At 39.0% G+C, this 14,711-nt stretch overlaps 1 protein-coding gene across 2 annotated transcripts in view; it reads right to left on the reverse strand.

Annotated features, from left to right (window-relative positions):
- LOC111634114 (POU domain protein 2-like) overlaps positions 1–14,711 on the reverse strand; it is a 213,486-nt gene that overhangs the window by 86,981 nt on the left and 111,794 nt on the right. The gene's annotated exons all lie outside the window — the stretch shown is intronic.

The raw sequence follows: 14,711 nt of genomic DNA on the forward strand, positions 1-14,711 counted from the left end.
TTAGGTTGGCGCTGGTCACTTGCGGTCCCTCGCTGCCTCATTTATAATACAAGTCGAAAGACTGGGATACACAAGGTACATCACGTTTCTGTAAACTATAGGATCCCTCCTGCCAATAACAGGAGTACTAGAAATGGGGAAGATTCAAATAATAAAAACAGGAAATTCTAGTTAGGGAAACGTCATTAAGAGAAAGTGGAAGGGGATTTAGTGGAGAGTCTAAAAATTTCATTTTATATATGTGGCAATACTTTAAAAAATGATATCCATCGGTAATATTCGACTGGACCCACGCTATCTGAAGGTGCAATGCACGATGAATGATATGACGACTCGGAGAGAACCTTCCCGAAACGGCACAATTTCCTTTCAGCCACAAGAAATTTCCGAAAGGAGCATCCATTGAGATGCGGCGGAACATACCGAACGACCTTTGCAGCTGAAAATTTTGCAGTGAAAAAGAAAATCGATAACCCGTGTGTCCGGATTGCACGGAAGCGAAACACAAGCTAGCTGATAGATCTGACAAAGTTGTGGAAACAATCGTTTTTACTAGTAAATCCTCATCTCTATTACATCACACGACACGCGCTCTCTTTTCTCGTTATAATAATCAACTCTCAATTTTTATTAAAAAGAAAAGATTCTTATTGCATTGTTTACTCCCTCTTTTCAATTTACGAGCGAACGAACAGAATGATTCAAACATCGAAGGCGTTTCCCCCACTCCCCACCGACGGTGCCAAGATTCGATTTTCATAAGAAATTTTAATTTTAAGAGCAGTCGCGAAAGGAAGTAAAATGCATACCTGCGGAGCAAAAAAGTTTTCAATCTATGCGTTAAGTCCCCGGGGTTACGGCCGATAATATTGGATATCGCGTGGATAATGAATGCCACTCGATTGACGGACAAGTCACACGATGACAGGTGAGGTCATTAGTGCGCGTGGACAGTTACGTAAAGAACGCCGTCCAATCGCTATTGACTTCTCCATTGACTAAATGACAGAAGCGGCTCGATAACATCCATTGACCACATGTAAATCCATCAATGAATCAAAATGGAACGACCGCGATCGATAAAAACTACACCGTGGCCCGTCACACCTATCGAATTAATATTTCAATTAAAACGGCCCCACCGTTTAACCAATAGCGGCACGTTTTACAACCAGGACGGTTTCGAGTTAACGCAAAAGGACATCAAACTGCAATCTATTATCTGGAAGATTAGCTTTAAGTTAGAAAGAGAAAAGGAAAAAAAAAAAAAAAAAAACTTGTAGGGCGCCAACAGCGTTTCTGGGCACCGGCTTGTCTTTTCGAATGCGGAAAGAATGAATGGCAGAGGGGAAGAGCAACCCAGGGGATTACAAGGGAGACCGGAAACATCACGTGCCCTTGTACGAAAACGGATTTCGGAAAAGGAAAAGGGAGGAAATCACGGTTACGACTGTGTAAAAAATATAAAATGATTAAGAATTTAATTCGAAAAGAATAAAATAAAATAAAATAATTGTTATAGGAATAGGAATATTATTAGCGAGAGAGACCGTAGGCTACACGATACGGAAATAAAGAAAGACGATTGGAGAGTGACGGACACACACAGAGAGAAAGAAAGAGAGAGGTCACAGGATGTGTGGCTAATCGTTTCTCTGACAAGCTGTGTAATTACTCAGCTCACGCGATCAGGTGTGTGTGTGTATTGATCACCTGTTGTGTCTGTAGACGTACAAATACCAATACTTTTTGCCCCGAGCTTTTAGTATTTTCTGCAAGTTCGGTGCGCGTCGCAAAAGAAAAAAAACTAATAATAATTTACGGCCGAGTGTCTTTAAACGCCTTTAAGACGGGAGTAATTACTAGATGGAGGATCGAGATGATAACTAATTGCCCGGGGTCAAGATTGGGAAGCGAGAAGAGCTCGGACTATAAAACAAGCGGCGAATTGGTATCTCGTCCGAGTACACGGCGCTAACGGACTAATTGGGATGGCCGGGTCTATTTGTCCGCACTCTGCGTCGTCGTTAGACTAGACACTATTGGTTTAGCCGTAATTGTCCACCGGAGAGTGATTTGGCTACTAGCCGTAACAACTGTTGCTCTTTTGTCTTTCTATTTGGGTGGCAAAGTGGGGCGGTGAATTGAATTTACAAGACATCCAACGAAACTGCCCGCTCTGCTACAAAACAAACGGTTTCTGCTAGAAATTACGGCGGTCTCTCTCATTTTCTCGTCATTCCCGCTCCCATGTGAAGTCAAATGTACTCGCTTGTTTCGCCAGATATTTCCCCGAGGAACCAAAGTTCTTTTGTTGGCGGAGATTGGACAGAAGGAAGAAACGGTGCCGGGCTAAGAATGGACGTTTCTGGAGAGAAACCCGTCTGATGTTTATGGTTTCTCGCAATACTCCGACAACAATGGGGAGGAGGAATTCGCCGTTCGGATTACGTGCCGCCGCTAATGTCCCATCGTGTCATCACGTACCTACATATTGCGTGTTAAGTGTTCGATGTACAATAGATGCGAAAGATTTACACGAAAGGCTAAGAGCAGTTTCCAGCGGTAGTGTTGACACACGAAATAAAACCGGTGGGGGAGGGTATTTGCTAAGCAGTATTCGCCAAAAAGTGTATCGATTAGAGAGGGAGCACTCTGCCAATGCTTCAAGTACCATCGGCAACGAGACAAGCTGTCTGTCTCCACCGAAACGATAGCGTAATAAATTCTATCGATAATCCAACAAAACTTTAATTCTTTCGTTGTTTACAAATGACATACCTGTGGCATTCGCGCCGGCCTACACACTCCACACTTCGGTTGGCACTCGATAGAGGTAGACGAACGCCAGAACGAGCGGAGGAAAGAAAAAAAAAAGAAGGAGAAAAAATGGCAAATCCATATTATAGCCAGATCAAGGAAAATGCGAAAAAAAAGCCAGACAAGGCTTTTGGTATCGACAGTCGCCTTCCTATGACTCAATTACGTCCGCCAGACCATTTTTCGGACTCAAGCTACTATTACAGTTAGGACCGAACCTATCTAGATTGGTAGTCTGCCGCTAGGAAAAAGTGGCTGTCAGGCGCGAGCGAGAAGAACGACTCCGGATTCTCGATTATAATAATCATCGGGAGAACGAGCGGACGAAAAATACAGGGGGTGATCCGCTTCCGTGCAGCCGACCGTGAAAAACTTTATATTTTTCCCAGTTTTCTCTTTCTGCTGCGCCGAAAACATCAAAAGGCAATCAATCGAGGAAGACTACAATATCCCCTTTTCCATAAACGTAAGTAAACAAAGAAGGAATATTCCGGTCCGTCATGACAACATCATGCATGAGATGTGTAATTCTGCGGTCACGACACGCGATAGACGACCGTATGTGGACTTTGCTGAATGGAATGGCCAATTAGAAAGCTCTGAGCAAATACGGAACTATTGTCAGAAGTCTTTTCCTTCGTTATCGTGCCGCAGAAAAAGACCCCAGTCCGTATATTCAATAGAATATTACATGTTCCGCATTCTCGGTAAATAGACCTTTTTTTTTCTTTTTTTTTTTCGTTCGTGCATCGGTGCCGATGGTCCATTCTCCATTTTGTTTCGCGTAATGACGGGTAACGACGTCGGTGAGCCGGACGCAGCGGGTGGCAAAAGGAATCTTCCACCCGCCACCCCCGGACCAAATCTGAATGTTCGATCCGAGGAAAGTATTTTCGTCTTTGGAAGAATAATATCCCGAATAAGAAGGGGGGAATAGAAATCGGTCCCGGGCTTCTTATTTATTGAAATATTCCACCTCCCGAGAAGTTTCCGACAGAAAAGACAATAAACACGAAGGGGAAAAAGAAGAAGGGATTTAAATTTCACCGGCAACCCGGTCGAAAATGTGACACGCCAATGAAAAATCTAATAGTGTGGGGGGGACGGCCGACACGCGCCATCTCGTGACTGCCTAATAAATTCCGATTTGTGACGTTTTAAAAATTCCCCGAGTGGTCCACGCCACGTGTCCACGTGGGTCGTTCGATACTGCACGTTGTCTAACGTTCTTTCTACGGTGTTTTATGTCGTTTCTCGTTTTAAATCGCTCCACGTTCGACTGCCAATGTTGGCCGGCCACCCGGACGGAGACTTGGGACAAAGACTTGAGAGATGTCTTCTGACTTTCACTTCATTGTGTAACGACGTGATCTAACTGAAATTGTTCCAGTCACTACAAAAGACACCGCAACAATTGTTTAAAAGCCACTGTTAAACATCGTGCGCTCCACCTCTTCGACCTTTCTTCTCCCTCGACCGACAGCTTCTTCTTCGCAATAAAAGGAATTTAAATATTAAAAGTGATTAAACGAATTCACCGTAAAAAAAATATATTCTTTATTTTAACCCTGTAAGTGGATTACAGTCCATTACGAAAAATGAAATAATCCGAATTTATTTTTGGACGACCGATAACGTGTCGAATGCCATTGTATCCAATGAACAACTCCCCGTTTGAGGATTTTAAAGTTGCTGGTGGTATAAGAAAGATTTAACTGCCTATAACTAAATTACCTAAGTCCTATGGGGGACGAGAGGGAAAACTAGAGTCTCGAGGGAAGAGGACCACAGCACGGGCTGAGTTGGCCAAGATAAAACAATATGGCTACTAGGATACTTTCGAGAGAAACTGGGAAGAAAATATCGATTAGAAGACCAATTGTGAAACACTGCGGGTTACAGAAAGCTGCACAGTGGACAACTGCTATTTTAACCCCTAGCGGAAAATATATATACTAGAGAATAAGATTTGAACCGGAGTATTTTCTCTCTTCTAAGAAACCTCTCTGCCGAAGATATATGGGAAGATGTTACGTTTTTCTCTTCCTACTTTTCTTCGGTAAGTAGCCTGGCCCTTCTAAACATTTTATTAAAATACTCGAGCACATACGAAATCAAAAATTAAAGCGAAAAGAATTTCGGACGAGTAAAATTAGGCGAGATTAGAAAATTTCCATAACCACGAAAAATAGTGGGAGGAGAAAGACACGAGAAACAATAGAGTGTATGGTGGCCAAGACCTCACCTTGGAACAATGTTGAAATATGATCCTATCGATTGACAGTAGGTCATTAGATCCCGTTACATTGCTACACCGTTTTCTTCTAGGTAATAATAATACAGTCAATATTGACCAGTCGGGTTAAACGTTTCTTCGAACCTTTCTTTCCCTATATAATGACTTCTACTTTACACTCTCTTCGATACGGATAATTAGATGTGGACGACTAGAAGAAATAAGTTTTATAAATACGAAAGAAAAATAGGAAGTCCACTATTAACGTTATTATTATTTTATTTATCGAAGATAAGATTGATTTTTTTTAAATATCCACTTACGAACCTAAAAGGGAAAACGGAAGATGCAACAATAATTCAGTCAAAATGAAAATCTTTCAGCTTTCAGAACGGAAATTAAATCCTAACGATTTCTAAAAATAGATTAAAATATATACAGAGGTAATTCTGTTGCTCGAAAGGTCAAAAATTACAAAAAACAAAATATATTTTCCCAATTATATCTCCTACAGAGTTTTAAAGGTGGATTACGTACGGAGGAAAATAATTGAATCAAAGTCGAATGCAGTCTTTAAAGAGGAAAGATAGTGAAGCAAAATTACCAGGAATCCTACGTAAATAGATCAAAAGTGCAGAAAATGAAACAGACTACAATTACGTAGCAGTGTGTGTAAGGGAACAGAGCCAGGTCAGCAAGTGACCCGACAGTACAGTGTGTGACCTAAAAGTCCTCCGGCTATCTATAGAGAGAAGTGGCATTTCTAAAATCAATATAGCCGGGGAGTATAGAACGTGGGCAGAGGAGGGAAGGAGGAGGAGGAGGTAGAAAAGAAGAAGGAAAAAAAAAAAGCTAGAAGGCTGAATGCCGACAGAGACGGCCAGGCCAAGCCGCTGCAGCTATGGCGAACGTCAATACCCCGAGCCGAGCAGGTGACCGGCGTGAAAACCTGACACGAACGAAGACGTAGAATACTTCGGGGAAACACCGAAGCGGCTCTTAAGTACACACTGAGCTCGGACGTCTCCATTTATTCATAACGACCAAAGCGTTACACTAAAACATCGCTAACTCTATCGACGTTTCGGTAAGAACGTAAGATCGGCTTTAGTTGCACGATTGCTCATTTAGCGCGTGTATCCGACACTAAGGGGATATTTTTTCCAATCGGTCCACGTCACGGCCGGAAAGAAGGGCCGACGGCACGTGATATCCCCTTTGAACCCCGGGGTGGATAAAAGTCACGTCAGATTGTCATTAATACGGGAGATCGCATTCTCTGGCCCCGTGACACACATGTACGACGAGGTAGCAAAACAGGAAGATCGCCTAATGGACAAGCCAGTCCCCTTTATCCTTAATTATCTTCACTCTCCTTATGTACTTGACTAGAATTGATGCACGCGTCTACGACCGTACATCTTACACGAAACGAAAATCCCGACGTTTCATTCTCGAAACGAGCCGCCAATTAAGAAACATTTTAAAAATCATAAGGTTGTTATTTAATTAAAAATTTCAATCGATAAATAAAAGATAAAAATAATATTTTCTCACACAGACCGAATGGGAAGTATGCAAAATTGAAGAACTTACAAAACAAATAAAAACAAAACAGAGAAAATCTCTATCCGATATTTTCTTCGAAAATGGCTTTAACCACTCAAAAATATTTAAATATAACAGAGTTAATGTAATATAAATAAATGGCGAAATAATTTGAGAAATTTAAAATAAAATAAAATAAAGGACGAAAAGGCAACGAAATACTAGATAGAAAAAAATATGTAGGCTATTTGGAAGAAAATAATTTCTGTCGGAATAAATATAGATTATTTTATTATCCCGGTTAAGTTTTCCCGAGTCGATAGAGGAAAGGAAAACAGCTTTAGTTATGGCAAAGCTGGAGCCGTGACCTGTAGGTGACCGCCCTGGCCTGTGTCTATCAATCCGTCCCTATTAACCCCGACAGCATTCTGACCGGTGACTGTCACCTAGAGTACGCCGGGCACAAAGGTACTTATCATCGGAATCTGTCCATCCATCACCAGCGTCTGTAATGACACGGACAAGACCCCCTGGACAGATACGGAGGTCTTCACCTTTCTCTCTCTCTCTCTTTTCTTGCCTGCTAGACATCTAGCGGCTCTCTTACAGCATCCTACTTTCAGAATATATTCTGTGATCTTCCTCAATTCAGATCTTATCCGTAAGTAGTTCCAGTTCTGATGATCGAATGGATTGTCTTTTAGAAAAAGTGGACGAAACATCTCTGGAATGTACTCCGAGTGGAAACAGATATTTCTGAAGGACTGTCCATTTGACATGCTCCAGTAAAGATGACGAAGAGCTTATACCGACTAGGAATATACAAATAAAAAAAAACAAGTCTGACGATTGTCGGACGACTCGTCGCGTGTTTTCCCACCTTCCTTCCTCTCATTACAATAGAACTAATGAACGATTGGTAACTAATCTACCGAGAATTTCTCGGAAATGTTCTCTAGTCAACATTATGTGAACGTTCCGAGAAATCGCATGAAAATATTATGTTTTAGTTCGGTGCACTTAGCAGGGACGACGGTGGGACCAAACTAAAGCACATCGGTTATTTATTAATGTTATTCCATCGAGTGAAGTAAAAACCTCTTAAGTCGAAGCTGTTGGCTTTTCATTTCTCTTCTGAGTTGTTCCGAGTAACACATTAATGTTTGATGAAATCGGAAAGATGTTTAAAAACACCGACGACTACATCCAACTATGCTTATGCCACCAAACTTCGTCTCCTCTTTCCGTATATTCAAATGCTTGGCGCTCATTAGTATGCAGATTATAATATAATCACTCGCTAATTAATTATTTAAAAAAATATATATTTTATCGCCCGAATGCTAAAGAACAAAAAAGAAAATTTCAGAGATTGAAAAATTATTTCTTTCGTCGGCTTTTTAGTTTTTAGTGTATCGACATTTACATTGGATAGAGGAGGACAATTTATACAATTAGAGATAACGAACCACGTCCGTTTCTAACTCGAGAGGGAGCAACGTTAAAAATGAGTAAACACTGCAACTACCTCAGTCAGTCACAAATTCAAGTTCAGCCATATTGATCCGACCTATAGCCCTGTAGTACAATGCTTTTCACTCCAGAGAATAAGCAAAAAATATTATTTTTTAACAAGATTTTCTATTTATATCTCACCATACGTCTCGAGTAACCGTTACCATTTATATTATAAAGAGTAATTTAGAGGAATTCTTCGTATCCAAACGAGAAATAAAAAAAAAAAAGAGAGAAAGAGAAAAGACAACGGTGTCAGAAAAACGTATGAAAATGACAAGGAAGACGGCGTTAAAATTAAAAGCCGTGGCATAGATCAGTGGAGAGCCGCTGTCGGCGTTGCAATAACGCAATATAGACCCGGGTTCCTTTCCAAAAATTTCATATCTTCTGTTCCACTCTAAACTGGCCGAAGAGGCAGTAATCAATAGGTGGACAGACAATGCTCATCGAATTTTGAACTTTTCTTTTGTTGCTAGGTTACGTTTTTTGCTAAACCTCCTACAAATTTTTATCGTCAACACGTGAAATTAAGAGAGTTTCTCGCACAATACAATTGTCTCCCGGGAGTATAATTAATTAAAATCAAATTTAAATGAATTAATTAAATAGGATGATGTAGATTAAGGAATAAAATAAGCAATAATAAAATTTAGCCGATGATAATTTGCATATTTATTCTTTATTTATTTTCTTACGTAACGAGAATAGATTTATTTAGTTAAGTAGATAGGGAAACAAGCAAAATATCGTGATTATTATTTGACAATAACCGGCCATCCACACGATAAAGAATACCGTAAAGAATTTGAGAATTCCTACTTTTGAAATTCCTGGAAGATTTATTTGGAGATAGAGCCACTTTGCACGCTTTATCATGCAAATGATAAAAACACAATGCTTATCTTCCGTTTTATTCGCCGAAGATGCAAATCATCGGTTGGGTATTTTTTCATAAGAATGGCTGTTAGAAAGATCGACTAGGACTTCTACAACCGAGCGTGAACGTTCCGTTATATCTCTCTTACGTGTATTTCGAATTTATAGAAAGATTAAAAACACGTCTACAGTACAGTCGGATAATATTCTACTCGTATTGCTCCACTACTATCAATTTTCGATGCTATTCCTTTAGCAAATAAATCTAAAAACTAGTTTTCTATTCCGGAAAGCGAACCTGCTACACCGCTTCATATTTTATCAATCTGACTGAAACTTAAAAGTACCATCCAAAATATCTCCAAATTTTTCAATTTGTTTCCATCGTTTATTAGTATCCGACGGGAATTTACAGTTTTCGAGTTCAAAGAGAGAAATTAATAAAGAGATTTACTTTAAATTCTAAAACTAAATATATTATACGGCTCACAGTTTTGTTATTATATTCCAGAAGAAAAATTCTTTTCCGTCGTCATATTTATAGTGTCATTACTTTCGTAATGATCAGAATATAACGAATTGGCTCGAAACCTTAGTAATACTGTATATAATTTTAAATATTTATGATTTATTTTCTAATATCGCAAGCTTACGTAAACGTTACGTAAAGCAGATATGTATTAAAGAAAGAATAACAGAAAAGAAGTTATAGACGGTAAAGGCACCCAAGCTACACTCACAAACACACACACCAAAAAAAAAAATACAAAAAACAAAACAAAATCAGTTTCTGAAGCAAAATTTTTATGGCAGAGTGTGAAGTGTCTTAGTGTTTTCCTAGTAGAGCTAAGAGAAGTGGCACAGTCGCTGCCATATCCCATCCAACTTCATCCTTCGGACAGACAAGCCCTATTGAAAAAGGGACCGAACGTTCTCCATTTACAATAAGCGCTAGCAAATTCCATTGAAATCACTTTCTTCTCGATTCATTCATTATTTGCCCATAAATATTTCCATAATTTCTAAACACACAAATCGTAAAACAATTAAAAATGTCAGTAAAATCTTAAAGCTTTAGAATTTAGAATATCTTTCAAGCTCCTTCAAAGAGGCAACAAGTACTTTTTTTTTTTAATATAAATAATCGATAGAACATTAGCAACTTATTATACTAACAAAAAATGGAGATGTCGGAGTTGTAAATGCCGCATTAAACTAAATACGAGACATTAATTTATCGGGATCGCCGGTAAGGGGGGGAGGGAGAGAGAGAGGAAAGTGGCAAGAAATAAGTTAAAGCGAACCCCGCCCGATTTATTTTCTTTTGAGACCTTTTATTCTTAATTGCATACCCTCCAACGGTTAAGTATTCTCCACCATTCCTCCGGCGTTAATTTCGAGCGGTAAAAATGAAATAGGTAATTTTAGATAAATCGCTATAATTTTACATATTTATAAGAATCATCTAAAAGTTAATTATCTGATCATTAATTCATATTTATCGATTAGTGTAAACTCATTTACAAACATTTCCATTAAGAGCCGCGTTTAATTCGGCGCTCCTATTCATTTATGTTAATATTCGCAATTATTTGTGTCCCACTCTCTCTCTAACATTAAACTTAAGATACTTTCTTCTTCTTCTTTTATATAAAGCTTAAGAAATTAATATCGGCAATACTCGTTTATGCGGCTATTAAATTGGATAATTATCATTTATAACTTATTCGAAAACATTATTGAAGCAATTATATATAATTATGCGAAGACATTATTGAAGATACGAAGAATCGCTAATCGCTCCGTGTCTGAGGATTTACATGGAATGGGCTCTAGGAAAAAAAATCACGGCAAAACGAAAAATAAAACTAGAAAAAAAAAAAAAAAAAGAGAGAATTGCGAATCTAGTTCTCTGTCTCCACGACACAACTTTCCTTTTCCTACATTTTCCTCCGGTTCAAATTTCACAGAAATGAAAGAAATTCGATACAACACTTCGTTTCTTGTTCGTTATTTTCCAGAACGTATAATTATTTAATAATAAAGCTTCGACTCGCAAAAAAATATAATAAAAAAACAAAAAACAAAAAGGAAATGTTTACGGTTTAACTTATTCCCTTTCCCACTGTCTTTAATGCAAAATCGAGTGCATTATCACGTTAAAACGAGGGGGTTGAAAGTATGATGCGGAGGAGGTCTAAGCAGATTGGTCGTAGCATTTAGAGATACATAAATGGCATATTGTTGAATAGGAGTCATCATCGGTCACGCTAACTATTGTCGATATTATTGGTCTGGATATCCATTGTTTAAATAAACAGTCGTGTTATTACGGTGGAAGTGCAGCAATTATTCGTAACATGAGAATCTACTCTAGACAACAACTATTATCTTTCTTGACAAACATTTATCAACAATATGGTATTGAAACGCTCAATTTGGATAGCTTCCGGTGAACTTAACCAAGGAAAGGAGGAAAAAAAAAAAAAAAAAAAAAAAAAAAGGAAAGATAGCCAGGTCAGTGTAGTTACGGCTCAGCAATTTGAATGGCTGCTGTCTGAACTAATATGTCTTCATTGTCATGTTAATCTCTTTAGGCAAATACAACCTACAATTATTTGTTACTCGCTTGTTGCTTATCAGAAATTTGTCCTCCCCCTTAAAAAACGTTTAAGAGATAATCTAGATTTTTATTTAACACAAAGAAACTATTCTTTTCAAATGAGATTATAATTTATAAAACCGTTACGCGATATAATTACGTCGATTTCTTTTGTATTTAATGTAAACAGAATTATCGCGACATTGTATTATTTACATTAAGTACGATTCCAATTTATTTCAAATAAGTAAAAATAATGATAATTTATCATTAATCATCATCCTTATTTTCGTTTAAACTAGAATAATCTTTTATTTTTAAGAAAAAAAAAAAAAACATTAAACAAAAGAATGGTTATACACCTAATTTACGACTCACATATTTAGGTTGGGATATAAATCATGATATAGGAAAATTAGCTCCTTTGCGAACGTATCGAGCTAATAAAATCCCAAAGGTGATATATAACCTACACACATCTTTCAAATCTGTTCCAAATCATCCGATTTCTTCCAAGAATTATTCGTTTCCATTTTCTTCATACTTTTTCCATAACTAATAACGAAATTAACACAAAAAAATTCCCGTTTTTTCTTCGTTCTCTAACTTGGATATAATTCCAAAATTACTACACATTATGAACCGTAATGTAAATTACACACTTACTCGATTAACTGATTTCTATATAAAAAATAATTAATTAGAATTACAAGGCTTTCGCAGAATCTATCTACCTCGCGCATATTCATACCGTTGTCCATTATATAAAGTGAACACCGGCAGAAGCTTTAGTCACAAATATACGTTCGACACATATATATATATACAGAACAGAAAAAGAGAGAACCATCGTTATCGAACAATATTTCCTCGGGAATAAAATGATGATAGAGCATCGTTTGGCAGCAATGATGATGTATCGCGACGCAATCCACACTGCTAGCGTCACGACGGCATACATTTAACAACTGTAAAAATCATTGAACTATGAACCATTTCCACACTTCTGTCGACTGTCCCCTCTTTTACCCAGCGCGGATAGAAAAGACTCTTTAATTAAAATACGTATAAAAATTCCCTTTGTGTTTATAAAATGTTAAATCTGTCAACAATCGTTCGGTCGGGCAATCGTTTCTAGAATTTCCCCATTAGTAAATGTATATTAGGGTATAGATTTGTTATAATTATTCTGTTACGTCAAAGTTAATCTTTGACGGCCATTTTAACTGGAAAATTATAAATCTTCCAAAGGAAAATGTGAAAAATTTTCCGGTAAAATCGAGATGCGATTTCAACTAAGTTTAACGCGAGTGACGTAGTGTACTGTACATTAATACGTAACTTATATAATGCCATTCAAACGATTTTTTAATATTTATAAAGTTTCCTTTCCTTTTTACAAATAATACAGCCGAATTTTTCCTTCAAAATTTTATCTAATTTCATACAAAACTCGACTTCTCGACACGAAAAACATCAAGAATTAAAAATCTTCTTATCAATAAATCTAAGATTTAAAAAAAACAATACATTGACAAATTTATAATTTATGGAATAAATTTTCCATAAATTATAAACAAAAATTTCCAACTTATAAAAAGAAGATTTCGAACGTATTACGTAAAATATTGGAAGATTTAACAATGCGAAAAGTAATTAGAAAGGCGTGGAGGGTGAACGAACGTCAGACGAATAACTTTTAATTTTCTGTCGGAGTGGAGTATAAAGAGCAGAAACTCCTTCGGAGCGGAAGAAACCACTCGATACGTCCCTCCCGGACCTAACTAATCCCCATCGGACGAGTGTGCGAAGGTTAGCAGAAGGAGGGGCTAATGGCAGCACCGGTGGCAGGTACGGTCAGACCTCCGTCACTTAATGGTGGCCTTTCGTGATCCCCATCGTGACGTGTCACGTCCCCGCGGTGCGGCACCGGGCCAGAAATATCGGAGGCGATTCTCGCCGGTTACGGCGCTAAATGCGCCAAACGGAGGGAGGAAGGAGCCAAACGGTTTCTTTTATAAATAAAAAAATATATATATAAATATACGGAAAAGGCCGGGTTTAGAATAAATGCGTACTACTTAGCCTCGGACCATCGCTTTGTTTCGAATTTAAGGCGAGTGGAAATGGCAAAAAATCTCGTCTTCTCGTAAAAGAACCAGGCAAATGCGTCGAGTGCTCTCCCCGTCGCTGCCTCCGAGCACTAAAAGAAATCAGAAGCTTCGACCGAAAACCGAATTTTCCCGCTTTTCTCATAGAAACCGCATTTCATCCAGCACTTTCTCCCCACCATCGGGACATTTGCAAGCGCCGAGAGGCAGGAAAAGAGGGGAAGCGGAGGAGAGACCGCAACTGGAGGACCCCGCAGTAAGAGATAGAACGTCTGCCATAAATTTGCACCGGCCGAGTCAAAAATTCGCCGGCCAGATGGTTCGAGCTAGTGGAGTGTAGCGGGGAGGGTAGAAAAAAAAGACACCTTTACTCCCACGTACTGTACGTATCTACAAATATATATATATAAACTCCTTCCATTTACACACCGGGAAAGTTACGATCTCGACTCTAAAATTAAAAACAAGGGAAGAAACGAGTGTTTAGAACCTACGCGCGCAGAAGAAGAAGGAAAAAAAAAAAGAGGCGCTGTCGTAACGACGACGTCCAATAGGATGGCGTCGGTCACGTCGCCGGCACCCCCGGTCACCGCGGGACAAGTGAGAATTATAGCTTTCATATCCGCCAACACAACAACCATTCATCTCTTATACCGGTGCACGGTCCAGCGTGTCGGGTCCTAACACCGTCCGGCGGCTTAGCTGCCTAACTGGACACCGGAGACCGGAGGCGTTCGACCGTCTCGCTCTAATTTATACGTCACAGTAGGACACTCCACGCGCCTCTCTCGTCTCCGGCCACGCGCCATCCACTTTCCCAAAGTAATTTCGCGGACCCGACCGCGCCGGTTAACTGCGACCAAAGCCTTCGACCGACGGGCGGCGTGTTTTAATTTCCACGCGCCCCCATTGATAAAGGGGGCGTTCTGAAGGGGCAGTGGGCGCGGTCCGTTACTTCCGTTGGACTAAGAAGGCGATCGAGGGGAGAAAGATACGTAAA

This window comes from Centruroides sculpturatus, unplaced genomic scaffold (assembly GCF_000671375.1).
Source record: "Centruroides sculpturatus isolate CEXI.00-Female unplaced genomic scaffold, Cexi_2.0 scaffold944, whole genome shotgun sequence".
NCBI classification, from domain to species: domain Eukaryota; kingdom Metazoa; phylum Arthropoda; class Arachnida; order Scorpiones; family Buthidae; genus Centruroides; species Centruroides sculpturatus.